Source organism: Paramormyrops kingsleyae, chromosome 20, assembly GCF_048594095.1.
Source record: "Paramormyrops kingsleyae isolate MSU_618 chromosome 20, PKINGS_0.4, whole genome shotgun sequence".
Lineage (NCBI taxonomy): Eukaryota > Metazoa > Chordata > Actinopteri > Osteoglossiformes > Mormyridae > Paramormyrops > Paramormyrops kingsleyae.
In genome coordinates, this window is record NC_132816.1 from 9,174,485 (window position 1) to 9,190,600 (window position 16,116).

Consider the following 16,116-nt stretch of genomic DNA (forward strand, 5'->3'; position numbering starts at 1 on the left):
CTAGTGCATGAAGGCATTGTGCTACTGTTACAGCAATATTTTCTGCTTACCATTACTACACAATTTTTTTGTGAAATATATTTGGTTTAAACATTTGGGTCGTGACTTAATGAGCAACAAAAAATGTGGGTCCTGAGGCTGAAGCAGCTGAGAACCACTGCTGTAAGAGGTGATTCTAGTAGCTACAGTGAAATGTGAAAAAGGAGCATTAATTTAAGAGGCAGCTGAATATCATATACGGTAATATTGTTTACAGATGTGAGATAATATATGATACTACGCATTCGTTTTACTATTGGGGTCTTATACTTTACACGTATCTGTACAGCTGTCAGAGATCTTCAGTCCATGGTGTTCGACTGCTGTGCCTCTGTCAGGGCTGTAGGAAGCACGATATGTAAATCTGCGTGTGAACCCTGGGAAATCAGGAACAGATCCAGGTCCATGCAAATAAACACAAGGAAACTCCAGATGTGGCTACGGTTCATTTCCTGTGTGTTTTTTAGGAGAAATATTGATTATTTCAATTGTAACATAAGTACTTCCTTGTCTAAATTACATGTCCTTTACTTTGTTACCAGGAAAAATACATACAAAATTGACATGTCAGAGTCATGACAGGTTTCACTAGTTTTTCATATTCAAGTGATGAGAGCTGTATAAACAAAGCCCATGAACAGAAATATTCGTAATTCACGCTAGATCAGCTTTGTTTCATCTGAAGAATATGGAATATCTGAGCCAAGGGTGTGAGATGCTGTCCTCCCACGGTGTGGAATAATGGACCCTTCCTTTGTAAGATTACTGTAAGTCTCTACTTTCTGTGTGTAATTCTGGGTCCTTAAAGAGACTTCAGTTGGTACAGAATACTTCAATCAGAGTACCTACAAGGACCAAGAAATTTGATCATATTAGACCATCTCTGTCTTCGTTACATTTGCTTTCTGTTATATTTCATATTGATTTCAGGATACTATTACTAACCCTATATAGCCCTGAATAGCTTTTCCCCAGATTACTGTCATTTGCTTCCCCATCAAGGGGCAGGTTATCTATTAGAGTGGGAAAAGCTACATTGGCCTGCACATGATTCTGCTACAGAGCTCCTCAGCTGTGGATCGTCTCCAGCAAGTGTGCAAGACTCTAGCCCATCATTATTGTTTAAGTCCAGGATAAAGATATACTTGTTCAGTTTAGTGTACAGGGACCCTAGTTCTAGGCAATCACTGCCCCCAGCTAGGATTACAGTCTGAGGTGCAGCGCTGGCTGGGGATCAGTGTCATCTACTGATGAGCGGCAAAAACGGTACTGCTATCACTGTGACTAGCTTCATGATGACGTGTTATTGCAGCGCTGGCCAATATTATTGACATTATTGATTTTATTATTTTACCAGTAATATATTTCCTTTGACTTCCATTGAACATTTGCCTCTCATATCCAAAAATACTTTTTTAAAAGTAAAAACTCATATTGAAGATATCCATTGCAAATATCTGCAATGACATTTCTACTAGTAAAAACTGAATTATGGATAAGTGGACCTTGTATTTTTTACTAATCAAAATTAAAATGTATATATCTACAATATTAATTTTTACTAGTAAGAATTGAATTATAGAAGGAAATATATTACTAGTAAAAACTGAGTTATAGATACCTATAATACGAATTTTTACTAGCAGCAATACAGTTCTTACTAGTAAAAATGATGATTTGTACTAGCCAAAACTGAACTACAGATATCTGGAATTTGTATTCTGAAGAGTAAAAAAATAATAGTTAAAATGCTATTTTTAATGGTAGAAATCAAGTTATGACAACTAAACCTTATAGGCTACTATTATTTGGCTTGCCATAGGCGATTGCAATATATGACTAGTAAAACTGTTATACATATCTGTAAAAAAAATTTCTAGTAGAAATACAGTTCTTACTATTGGAGATTATCATTCTTACGAGTAGAAATTGAATTAAAGGTGTCCAGAATTCATACTCCTAACTCTTACTGCTAAAAAAATTTTGTTAGCAAAAGCTGTTTCTAATCCTATCAGTACTAATCCATTAAATCTCAAAGAATGAGTAATGTTGTTTCAGTCTAAATATTTCTTGGAAGAACATAAAGCACAGGTGGTTGATAATATTCAGAAAAATATCACGCGGTATGTCCTTAGGATAAGAGGTTACAGGAAATGGAAGGACGTTCGGTTACGTGCGGCTATAGATAGACAGGACAGGACAGGTAGTTTGGTCACGCGGAAGACAGTCGCATAGCAACAGTGTAGCCCAGGAACTGGACACTGTTTGTAACTCTTAATGACAACTAATATAAAAAAAAATAGTTTCACAAAAATAACAGATTACGACATGCATTACGGAGCTGACATCTGCCTGCCTCGGAAGAAAAAAGTGGTTCAGTCTTTTCGGTGAGTATTTTATGGTTTTTTAAATAAAAATACTTTGTTGTAGAGAAGAAAGTAAAAACTCAGAAAAGTAATATGTAACTAGCCGTGTAGCCACGAGAAGACATTATGCTACAAAGAGGGTATTTTCTCTCATTTCAAATATAACAAAGAAAAACACCTGTCGAATCGCTGACTTTTTCGTAATTTTTGTCCTGAAATTCACCGTCTCTCTCCATCTATTTCAGTTCCAACACACACAGAATATTTGACGAAAATGTACCAGATAGGCTGGACGCAGATAAGATTTATAACCGTCATGCGTACCAAAGAAGAACCTCTGAAGAAATAAATCAGCTCAAAACACACAATATCCCTCATCCGCGAAACGCGAAATACATACGAAGCAACGTGAGGTTCCTTAACGAGCCAATGGCGTACATAGACACAGCACAGGTAACGTTTGCATTAAATTAACAGTAGATATTCAATGCATTTTAATATAAAATTTATAATTTTATTATATTATGAATAACGTCCTTTAAATCTGAAATATATAGCAAGCATTGCATTATTTCCTGGACATTTTCTTATGTGATGCCTATATGGGTACATTTTATAATGTGAATGCATCCTTCATATTAAAAATGCTGGACTTTTTTAATTATTGAAAGACTTTTTGAAATGACTTTAAACTGCAGCCGGCCCTACAAGCAGTCTTTCAAATCTGGGGGTTAGTGGCAGGACTGACATTTCAACCACTGTAAAAACTTCACACAGCAGACAGGACCCTTTTCTGCTCTCCATGGGTGTAGTTCTGCTGCAGCAGCCCATAGGAAGGCTGCACACGTCATGAAGGGGATGGGGGAAAGCCCTTGGGTGCGTCATCCCTGGAAGAGTCGAAACCACTGGAGAGCAAATGGGGTCAGGCCTGTTGGTGATCTGAACTGTTGTGGGGCTGAAGTGTTGCCGGCTGCACAGTAGCACTCGGGTCCTATTCTGAGGCAGCCCATCCAGGTAGATGACCGGGCATGATGACCATCTTCCTCTGCTTTGGGAGGAGCTTCGTAAACTCTGCATTTCAGTGGCGGCACTCTCTGAGGTATAGAGATCGTGGAGAGGGCAGATCTCTGTAGGTGGGCACACCTGTTATTGGTTTGGTCGCTCTGATGGTTGCTGTGATGATTCAGCTCCTCCCGATGGTGCGCAGTGTCACTCCTTTCAATGAGCGTATTATGAGACTCAGGCTTAGTGAATTCTCCAACTGTGGTGAGTGATGAGAAAGACTGGTATCATGCCTCTGGACATGGGTGATTTCAGTATGACCAGTAGCACTGACAGGGTTGGCTATAAGGATTATTTCGGTCCTTACGGGTCTGGCAACTATGGTGAAAGTGGCTTCATGTTCCTTGACTTTGAAAAAGGTCAGGGGTTATGGGTCACTGGACCCGGGTCCCAGTGTCCTGAGCTGCATTGTTGGACTTGATACTCCAATACTGGTGGTGCAGTGAAGGAGATCAATCACATCCATGTGGGCTGATGCTAGATGCTCCTATAGACTGCATGGTCTACAGAAGAAATTTGTGAATTCTGACCACAGACTTGTTGTTGCTACTCTGAAGATTCAGCTTACGTCCAGTTGGTTATCACCTATTAGGTGAAGACTCCAAGATCAGGCTGTTTGAAATAAGTTTGCACGTAGTTCATGTGAGGAACTTGCAGATTTGGGTGCTACTTCCAATTCTAATGTGATGCAGGAGACCTTCTGTAACAAGACCCTGAAGGTTGCTGAGGGTTGTGTTGGTATTGCCAGTGTTCCCAGAAGGAGGTGTTTCATCTTGCAGGGCACCCTGGATATTATCAAGAGGGGTTGCAGTGCACAGCTTGATGGTAACTCCGGTCTGTACTGGGACCAAGTTATATACCATCTATGGTCTAGCGACCCATGTCCACCTTACAGTGGAATTGAAGCATTACACACATCCAAATCTGTTCCTAGGAGAGTCACAGTATAAGTGGGTGATGGAATGGACCTTACGGATTACACAGCAGTTGTGGGCCAGCTACTTTAATCAGCTCTGGCTAGGATGTTGGACATCTCTGGCTCCATTACATTCAGGCTGATCCTCCAATTAGCTGTCAGTCATCCAATCTGACTGTGTTTGCTCAAGGTCCTTGATAGGGTCATGCTGAACAGGATCTGTGTTCACTTGCTTGCTTACCAGCAACCAGAGCAGTCTGGTTTTACGCCAAAGAAGTCTACCATCAACCACATCCTGGTTCTGAGGGTTCTTATCCAGCACAAACACGAACATCAGTAGAGTTCCTTTGCAGACTTTGTCAGTTTTCATTACATGTTCAACTAAGTTAATCAAGCTCCTTGTTGGACATCCTAAGACTCAGATCGCTGGAAAGGGGTATGTGGCGCTCCCAATATCTTTGGAAGAGGACGAAGGTCTAAGTCTTTAGAGTCCAGGTGCTACCTGTTTTGCTGTATGACTACGAATCATGGATACTATCCAGTGACCTGAGATGAAGACTGGATTCCTTTGGTACTGTGTCTCTTCGGAGAGTCCTTGGGTACTGCTGGTTTTGACTTTTTGTCAAAGTTGCTCAGGGAGTCCTGAATGAGGCACATTACCTGCATTGTAAGGGATTGTCAGTCACGGCACTACGGCCATGTGGAGCATTTCCCTGAGGGTGATTCCGCTCGCAGGATCCTCATTGCCCAGGACCCAAGTAGCTGGACCAGGCTAAGGGGACACCCATGTAACACTGGGCTGCAGCAGATAGATGGTTATTTCAGCTTGGTGGGATTGGACCACATGTCGGCCTGGGAGATCTCCAACTGGGATCCCAAGGTGGGTGTGGTGGGTGCGGCAATGCATGTGCCAGTGCTTGCTCCGCAACCTGACCTAACGTGAAGGTTTCGTAAAATTCAGCATATTCAGCCTGTACTTAACAGGGTTGCTAACGCTAACGCATCTGGCGTGACACTCATGTTTTTAGACTCTTCTGACCATGCAAGAAATCGTGTGCCAAATCTATATTATTCCATTCTAAACCTACGATTACTTACATCAAAAGTGTTGGGGTAGTTTGTAAACCTGTTACATACTGTATATGTAAATGCGTGTGTATGTGTCTGCAGACTTGTCTCGAGTTGAAAATCTCACTCCAGCCAGCTGACTAAAATTGCCAACCCTGACTTAGAACCTACCTGACACGTTACCTTGTTCCTTTTTCTGTTTATAGTATTAAATATGTGAATCATGATTAGGGGTCCAAACAGCGTAGCTGCTGGTTCCCTATTGTTTTGTCCTGATTATTATGTTTATATCTATGCAGCAGCAGTATAATATATCATTTACACCTTTGAGCTTAGCAGTTTAAAGGGTGGACCAAGGAAGCTGAGATGAATGTGAAGTCCACGGCACCATACAGCAGAGACAGCACTCAGAGAAGTGACTTCCAGGCCTGCCCTGGAACCCTTGCAGCCTGCACCAGATATGGAATGAATCCCAATAAGTATCCGGCATCTGGCATTGGTAAGGAATAATCTGCTATTGCCAAATATGAGGTGCTGATGAATAGATTTTCTAACAAACCTTGGTGTTCATATTCGGCTATATAGTTCTTACCTTTTCTTCCATTATTGGTAAATCCTAATCTGGAAATATCAGACTTAAAATATTCCATGCATAATCTGTTCATTTAGGCTTTGAAACAATCCATAAGCTCTGTGGTACAATTTTCAGAAGCATTTTAATACATAAATATGATGTTTGCCCATATTCAATATAGTTTTGGAGTTCCAGAAATCAATGACCTAGGAGCAACAGTAGGCCTAATAGAAGGACCACAAGATGTTAAAAGTGTCATTAACCTTAATTAGTCATGGTTTTTGTGCAGCTGTACCAGTGCATGCTCCCCAACCTGACCTGACTTCAAAAAATCAAAAAACAAAAGGTGCCAAAGCTCTTGTATTTAGTTTGGTTACTTATGGATCTGGTTAGGGCTGGGTAGGAGTTAAGGCTGTCATTGTTGGGATTAGGGTTTTTCCATTTGTTTGTTTGTTTTATTATATTTATTTGTTTAAGTTTAGTTAAAAATAAATGAGATAAATGTACACAAAAAAAAAACTTATGACATGAAAAATGTTGTTCATAGTGCAAAAGAAAAATAAATATGTATTTTATTTATTGTGTAAATAGAATACAAGTAACTACCTCCTTATAATTCTGCAAAGATTCTGCAACTTGTCACATCAGTGGAATGTGTGAAAAATGAATAAGTAAAGTTTTAGACTTACATAGCAGAACAAGCGCAACTGTCACATTTCCACAGTTCATAGAAATGACATTTTAAAACATTAAAACAAAGAAACACAGCTAACCACCTAACTGGTAGGGGAAATTTTGCAATAAACGAATAGGTGTATTTTCAGAGTTACAGTTGTGGTCAGAAGGGGACACACATGTCATATTAATTTTGGGCCATTAAGGATTATTTAGACCATTCTTTTTCCAGGGTGGAATGATTATACGATATGCATTGTTGCATCTTGATTTTTGAAGACAAGAATTGGGTGCCCAAGTTTGAATTTATTTTGGATTTTCTGCAATCCACATAGGGTCAAAATTATACATACAAGCTCCAGTATATTCATACATTTACCCAAATATTTAAATAAATGGTGCAGAAGGGTCTAGAATGTCTTTTATCTTGACAAGGCCAAAGCCTATTAACTTCTCATTAGTGATCATGATTGACTGCAGCTGGTAGTTTCTCTTTGCCAGCATAAAAAGTGTTTGACAGCACTCATTGGATTGACCAATACTCCAAACAATGGAAAAGTCCAAGGAACTCAGTGAAGATGTAAGAAGGAGAATTGTAGATTTACACAAGTTTGGAAAGTCTTTTGGAGCCATTTCTAAGTAACTGTAGATTCCAAGATCATCAACGATTGTATGTAAGTGCAAGTTATTTGGATCTGTCATCACTTTGCCAAGCAAGAAACTGCCTCCCTCAGTTGAAATGTAATTGGTTACGATAGTCAGGAACAACCCAGGAACCACCAAAGCTCAAGCCTGCCATGAACTGGAAACTGCTGGAACACCAGTGTCACTGTCCACAATGAAGCAAGTTTTACATCGCCATGGACTGAGAGGGTGCCGACCAAGAAAGAAGCCCCTCCTCCAAAATCAGTACCTTCAAACTCGCCTGAAGTGTGCAACTGCTGACATGGACAAGCCAAATGCCTTCTGGAGAAAAGTTTTATGGTCAGATGAGACAAAGATTAAGCTATTTGGCCACAATGACAAGAGGTATGTTTGGAGCAGTGAAGGTGAGGCTTTCAAACCGAAGAACACTGTACAAACTGTTGAGCACGGTGGTGGCAGCATTATGCTCTGGGGCTGTTTTGCTGCCAGTGGTACTGGTGCATTGCACAAAGTGGATGGAATAATGAAGAAGGAGGACTACCTCCAAATTCTTCAATTTCACCTCAAATCAACAACTAGACGGTTGAAACTTGGACACAATTGGGTGTTCCAACAGGACAATGATCCCAAACACACATCAAAACTGATTTTGGAATGGATAAAACAGACTAACATTAAGCTTCTGGTCTTCCCAAAGCCCCGACCTCAACCTTATTGAAAATTTGTGGACTATGCTTAAAAGCCGGGTAGCAGCAGACCCAAGAAAGATTACTACAGTGAAAGGCTGGCTGACACTGCAAAGTATCGCAGAGCTTCTCAGTTTTGTGGATCTCGCTTCATACTGCCAGCGGTTTGTCGAGACTTCACCATCACTACCAAGTCACTTCACAGATAAGCTGAAAAGGGGTGACTCTTCGAGAGGTCTGGAGCCTGCGCCACTGCCTTCAACTGCCTACAATCACCACTCATGGAGGCCCTTGTGCTGGCGTATCCTGATGTGACCCTTCATCCTCGGCACCGACACCAGCAACAAAGGGTTTGGCGCAGTGCTGTTGCAGGTGGGACCTCCAGGAGGAAAGGCTTGTGGTGGATGTCAGCTGGACACTCTGCCGCCCTGAACAGAATTATTGATTGCGTGACCTGCCGCAAGCTACTTGCAGTTGTACAAGCTTTTTGCTGCTTCCGCCCATATCATTGTGGACATCACATCCAGCTTTGTACCGACCGACCATGTGTCCCTCACTTGGTTGCTAAGCTTCTGCAGCCCTGAGGGACAGCTAGCATGCTGTCTGTAGGAGCTCCAGGGGTACTAATTCAAGATCCAGCACCAGCAGGGCAAGCTCCCTGGCAATGCTGATGTCCACTCTCTTCACCTCTGTGAGACCAATAACTATCGTTACTCCTGCCACGCTAAGGAGTACAACCACAGCGTAACAGGACGTGGACATTATGGAGGACTAAAGATACAGAGGTAGCTTTGGAGCTGCTTCTTTTAGTCCTGCTGCTGTCAGGACACGATGCTGTTTGTCCAGTGCTGTGACATGTGCACCACCCAGAAGAGACCAAGCTGCCTGACCAGAGTGCTGCAGCAGACGTATTAGGTGGGGGTGCCCATGAAGAGAGTCAGGGTGGACATGATGGGCCCTTTTCTCTGTGGCGGTGTTGGGAAATGTTACGGCCTTGTGGCCATGGATTACTTTGTTAAATGGCCTGTGGCATATGCAGTTCCCAACCAGAACGTAGGGACCACAGTTGAAAAGCTTGTCAAATAGTTCTTCTGCTGTTTCAGTGTGCCAGAGGAACTACATAAAGACCAGGGATGAGACTTTGAGGTGCAGGTTTTTGGCAAGGTCTTCAAGTGGCTGGGCATTGTGAAGACCTGCATTACCTGTAATATAATAGGCTGGGGGAGCAGTTTAATCACACACTCATCATGCAGCTCACCATCCTGGTCGCCCACCACCAGCACAACTCGGACTGCCACCTGCCTCTGGTCCTGAAGGCATAGCAGACAGCAGTGCAGGAGGTGCATTCTGGCTGTGCTGATGTTCAAGCAGGAGCTGCACATGCTGGTGGACTTGGTGTTTGCCGCCCCCCCAGAATCACTGGTGCTGCAAGAGCCAGGTATAGAGTACCTGTAGTGCACAATGTACTCCGACACCACCAAGGTGCAGCACCTGCACAGCAGAAGCAGGCCTACATTGCATGCAGCCATGTGCAGGACTTTAACATCAGGGACCTGTTTTGAGTGTACTGTTCCATTCGTAATAGGGGGCGGTCACCCTAGGAGGTCAGTCATTGGAGGGGACTGGGGGAGATCCTCAGGTGCTGCTCCGATGTTATTTATTGTCTGCGGCTGCCCGAGCAACGAAAGGCTGTGGAATCAATCGCCTGGCGCTGCGAAAAGAATGCTCCATGAGAGGAAGGTATGCTGGGAACATTGGAGACTATGACAACGCCGGCCGCTGCAGCACCTGCTGGACTTTGTGATGGACTTGGGGGTCGCTGAAACCTCAGCTGGGGGAAATGTGATGTTTCGAGAGACTGATTATTGGGCCGATCATGTATATAATTGTGTTATTTAGTGCGTGCAGTCGTATATTTTGTGTTGTAAATAATAACCATTTTACCATTGTTATTGCCCAATAAGTGCAATATCCAATGAATGCGGTAGGCAGGGCTCTCAAGTATCACGCATTGATGCCCGTCGTGTAATCTCACTCCAAAGTTTTGATGAAACTTGAGAGCCTTAGTGTATTGCCATATTTTTAATATATTTTGACAAAGTACATTTTGGATTGCTGTGTGAACTGGAGATGTGCAATAAACTGCTCTGAGTAATATTTTATCTGCACATTGTAATATTGCATTTTAAAAAATGGCTTTAGCTGACCTGATTTTTAACCTGACCACAACCAATTTTCTATTTTCAAAGAGACTAAATAAATGTTATAAAATGATAGCATTATGAACGTTCATCATGTGTCACCTATGTGTCCACTTTTACATTTTAAACTTTTCAGTAAATGGTAATGCACTGAACAGCAGTGGATTACATTTAAAAAATCTTTTGTTTTGATTGAATTTGTACAATAAAATGTAGTTTTTTCTTAACATGAAAAGCACTATTTCTTTACTCAAAGACCAAGTTAGCATAAGTTCCTTAGTTTATTCTCGCATTTGAACAAAATACTTATTTTTTCTGATTAGTCGTAAAATAAATAAATAGATAAATAAACATGAATAATCCCATAGAATATTCGATTATAAAAAGTTTATTATGTTTACATTATTATGTTTTTAGTAACAGTAAAAAGTACTATTCTGAAATTCTACTTTCATTGTATTCCATTAATGGTGTGTAATTAAGTTCCAATGGTGATATTTGTGGATTTTTTTGAGTCAAGTTAAAAAAACATTTGAATTTAGGGTATCAAAAAATTGACCAATCAAATTGTAATTGAAATTAAAGACTTCCAAATCGTTCCCTCAATAATCATAAGCAATTCACTTTGCAGCCAACAATTTAAACACTTAATATATGTTACAGGGGCATCTTAGAGGCAGTGCTTAGTTTGAAAGGGATTAAAGAGTCACTACTAAGCAAATGATCATTTTCAAGTATTACATGTGTGACAGTGCACCATGACATTGACTGTGTGTGATGGTGCACCATGACATTGACTGTGTGTGATGGTGCACCATGACATTGACTGTGTGTGATGGTGCACCATGACATTGACTGTGTGTGATGGTGCACTATGAGATTGACTGCAAAGTGTTTTTAACAAGTTCAGTTGGAGGTGATGGTCAGTAATTGTGGTGAAGATGTTGCAAAACAGATTAAAGCTGTCAGGGAGGAGGAATAGATGTGTGTTATAAGCACACTATAAGTAATAAAGCATGAAAGCCCTGGGATATTGTATACAAGGTTCATTGGAAAAGACCTAGTACAGACTCCACACCATACATTTAATAAGTATTTTCATAAAATCATTTCATGCATTTTTACCCTGAGTAAGTTACAGATGACTTTAGTGCAAGTCCAAATATATAGAATTGGAGATACAAATATATAAATATGCATGTTATGTATGCAAAGGAGTACATTTCCCAAATCAGAACTGTGTAATGTAAACAGGGGAGTCTGACAACATAGAGAGTAATCAGAATTTCTGAGTATTTGATCTTCAAGCAGCATCATTTACATTTCCTTCTTCTTTTTTTAAATTAAAGTTACAGTGTAAAGATATTCAATTCCAGTGGTGCTACTCCAAACTCACCCGCCCAGTACCGTGATTATACAAAAAAAAAGGGGGGAGGAGGAGGACACAGAAACAACAATCATCACAATAACAGACATTAATCACGATCGTTTACATTTCTCTGCCTCTTTGTGCAATGGACTTCCTCATAAAGCCAACAATAAAGCATACATACAAATAACATATATCTGTATGTGTTTAACATTTTACAGATGTCTACATGCTGTGTTATATGCTTCATGAGTACAGTATATCGGTTTATGTTCTTATTATGAATTTGAACCACAAATACCTTGGCACTGTTTTTGTGTTTTCATCTGTTTTATTGGTTTTACACAGTTCCAACAGTTAGTTCTACAAATACCCAGAAACCGCTGCTGGAGAAGATATGTTTCATTCATCAGTTTGATTCAAGGAAACCACAGGACCAACCATATCAAGGAAAGGTAAAGATCTTACAACACTGCGTTAGTAAGGCCTCTGACCTCTAACATTCATGGATAAACTGTATCTGACTCGGCTGCTAGCATTGTTCCAATGATGTCGTGAGACTCGTATAAAGCCTTTTTCCATTTCCTATCATTAATGTAGGGAAAGGCTACTCTGATTGCATCATACGTCTTCCTGATGGGTTTGGCTCAGCTTTACAAAGGAATATGAAGTGTTATGGTACTGTTTCTGAGATCTGTGTACATCTGTGAATGCAATGCATCTTGATTATTTCATTCAAACGTACAGTGTAACATTGCCAAATAATTAAAATTAAGTTAAAATTACAGCTCTGTTAGGTTTATAAAACGAGATTTGAGTATAGCTCTTTCAGATTTGGATGTCTTTAGTAATAATGACATTACAAACTTCAGTTAATCATGCGTCCTCTGTTGCACTGACACACCATCCGTGTTGCTTCCTGGAGTCATTGGGTATTTCGGATCTTACAACAGACCCCCAAGTGGCTTTTTGTGGTCCCCACACGTCACGTCTTTTCACCCAGATCCATCTTGGATCCCTCTCTGCAACCTCCATGCTCTTGTTGAGAGTGTTCTCTTGCTTGCACCACTGATGCCCAGTATTCTGCAGGCCTTGCTGGGGGAATGGCCTGCAAACTCTTGGCCACCCACTTCCACTGGCATACACTTGGTTCTCCACCCATTCCTCAGGAGGCCTCCAGCGGTTCCAGGGACTTTCCCCTCTGCCTCTCCTGCACCTCTTCCATCCGCTCCTCCCAAAGCTCCAGGAGGATGAGCTGTTTTGTAGCCTATGAGACCATGACGATTACAGGTCTCAGAGTGCACTGGGTGATGTGCACTGGAATTTTCAGCTGCCTATCCAGGTCAACTGTCATCACCCAGTCTCGTGCTGTGTAGAGCAAGCCAACAGAATTGTTCTTGGTTCTTTTCATGGGCTGCTCTCCTTGACAAATGCAATCATCCTGGCTGTAGCATTGACATCTTTATTCTTGCTGATCCCCTTGCCGATTGCATGGTCTTGAGGTCTTGGTCGTCTCTCCAGAGATAATGTCTCTCTTCCAGTGTTCTGGAGCAACTGAAAAAATATAAAAGTTCTGAAATCATTTTGGGTTACTTACTATAATTACAGTGAGGGGTATTCTTGCTGACAGCAATTATTTATTTTTATTTAGACCATTCAGGGAACAGAAAATAAATGTGCATGTTGCTGCTGTCTATCATAGCTATTTGTTGTTAGCAGAAATGATGGCAAAGGCCATACTTTATGAAATTCAGTGGATGGCAAATTAGAGTGATTTTGTTAGATGGCTGGTTATACTACCATTAAGTATTATAGTAACAGCCTTATTAATCTATTTTTTTCTTTACTTAACCTTCAATTTTGAGGTTAGCTAACTAAGACCAAATTACTGAAGTTTATTTGATAAGTGATAGCTAATCTGGTCATATCAGCTGAATCTGACATGCAAACTTGTAATCCACTTTTAACCTGTAACTATCTATGTTAAAGTCAAGGTCTTAAAATCGAACTGCTTAATTGTACAGAAAGCACAATTGTATACATATCTTCCATATTAAAAATATCATCTATATAATCTCTAAGTCATATCATCTCTGTAACATGTAGGCTTTTAATATGGATGGGTGATTTGTTGCATACTTTGATGTTTTTGAATGGATACTCATTAAAGAGTGTTTTCTCCTGTCTGAGCCTTCATGCAGCAAGGATCACTATGGGCCTGGCCTCAAACTAGTAAATTAAGTCAGCCACAGCTGTAACTCACAGTCATTCTGTGCATTTTGATGAATAATTTTATGTTTGTTTCCCTTTCTAGCGTCATGGGACTTTTGCGTGGAGTGAGTTTACAGCTCTTGGCAGAAACAAGCCACTCCTGGACTCAGAGGGGTCAAGCTCAGAACCAGGGCAGCATAAAACACGAGGAGGAAATGGAATGACCTCACTCCAGCTGGAGTCACACCCAGCCCAAAATATGTCAGAAGCAGCGGGATCAAAAACAGGCATGAAGGCAGCTGGGGCCAGCGCCTATCCCCAGAACAATCTACTGGCAGCTGGGGGAGACTGCACTCCCCACAGAGGGGAGGGGCTCTGTCTACATTTGGCTTTCGTTTCTGAGCCACAAAAATTCCAGGATAGTAACTGCATGGTGCAGCCCTCTGCGAGCATGATGACCTAGCGCTGCTTTGGCAGCAAACCTGACCCAGTACAGATAATGATCCCTATGTGCAGCCGACAGCACAAGGACCAGCTCGCCAGCTCTCACTGGAACTGGAATCTGACAGTGCGCATGTTAGAAAATGATTAAATAATTGAATTATATCGTGTTGTATTTGGAATATGTACAGATTATGTTTTAAGAAATTAGTTTTATTGTTAATTCTTAAATAATCATGGATAGTATGGTAACATTTCTGCGAAGCTGGTTTTAGCTGACCTTTTTTGATTTCTCTGTCTTTCTGATTGTGATTTTGACTTTGATTTTGATTAGACCACACTGTTTCAGCCTCATAGTTGCAGCACCCCTGTGTCCTCAGTTTTAATTCTTTTATTTACTGAACCCTGCTAGAAAGTACTACACCAGATAAGCCAAGAACATAAGGGACTGTGTAACAATTCAGTGCTAACATTGCATGCCATGGAATTAAATTGATCTCTTCCTTTGTATACACAGTATACTTGTCTAACTGTGACAAATTTAAAAATCAATAAGCTTTACTTACTCTGACAGACAATGGTACCATTTTAAACAGAAAGTGGTTTATTCTCAGAAAACAACTGCAGATTACTGACATGAAAATGTATATAGCTGTAAGGGATTCTGTTATAAAATTCTTCTAAATCAGCAGTGAGGGCCAGAGGTAAGAGAGATGAGTGTGTTGATTCAATAACTTGGTTTTAAGATCCTTCCACTATAAATGTAGATTGAACTTTTCACAGCTGCAGTGAAAAATGCTATAATATGCATACCACAATATGTCTTAAGTGTTTAATTCACATTTTGTCATTTGATAACAATCACGTATTTTGTTCCTTTGTGTTCTATACAGTATGTGAACACACAAAAAGAATGCACATTAATAACTATTGTACAAATGTGTAACATACATTATACATACTGTATGGGGCAGTGTGGCTCAGAGGGTTTGCAGAGTCAGGAGTTCAAATCCTGTCCTTGGCAAAATAGTCACATCTCTGCTGGGCCATTGAACAAGGTCCTCAACCCCAAACCCCACCCCACCCCCCCAAAAAAAAAAAAAAAAAACTCCAAAGATGTTTGGCCATCTGACCCTGTCCTCTGACCCCAATCTTTGCTCTCACTTTTGTACGTATTTAAAAAGCAGAGCAAGATCCAAAAAAGCCACATTGCAATGTAGAGGTACAAATGACCAATAAAGCTTCGTTAAATTAAACAAAACGCTCTTGTTTTTGGTGCGGTGCTGCACATGGCACAGGCTTGCTGCTGTGCCCCAGACCGGCACCATAGAACTTACTTGTTATGTTACCTTTCATCTTCCCATCACTGATACTGTTCTGAACGTACATTTCGCCTCGGGGGCAGTCTCTGTGTCTGTGATTGGAAGGTTGCTGGGTTAAGCCTGGTCTCAGCAGAATCATCACGGCTATGGGCCTTTAAGCAAGTCCCTTAACCTCCAGCTCCATGTTCGCTGCTCTTCATTGCCAAACTTGCTCTCACCTACATGTGTGTCAGGGAGAGCAAGATGGGCAACAAGGGAATTTTCACATGAGGGATAAATAAAGCAGCAGTAGTATTCATATTGTGTTGCTGATGCTATACCAAATTTTAAAGAAAAAGATTATTATTATTATTATTTATCCTAAACTATGTGACCCGATACGCATCCACATTCTAATTGATGGTGCTGCTTAGAGTTACAAGAAGGCTGCGGCCTTGCCAGACAATGTAGAGCACAAGGCTGGTGTTCACCCTGGACGGGATGCCAGGTCACTGCAGGGCAAACGAGCACTGTTCACTTTCAGATACCAGTGCTTCTGACT

The 16,116-nt window shown here is 41.0% G+C and overlaps 1 non-coding gene across 2 annotated transcripts; it reads left to right on the top strand.

Annotated features, from left to right (window-relative positions):
* The first annotated feature begins 2,271 nt into the window (after positions 1–2,271).
* LOC111850743 (uncharacterized) lies at positions 2,272–15,319 on the top strand. 2 transcript variants are annotated; one of them, XR_011984441.1, is made up of 5 exons: positions 2,272–2,426; positions 2,651–2,858; positions 5,788–5,950; positions 11,950–12,056; positions 13,916–15,319. It is a non-coding gene; the product is annotated as an uncharacterized protein (transcript). The 2 variants fall into 2 exon arrangements; XR_002839870.2 differs by lacking the exon at positions 2,651–2,858.
* Positions 15,320–16,116: the final 797 nt, after the last annotated feature.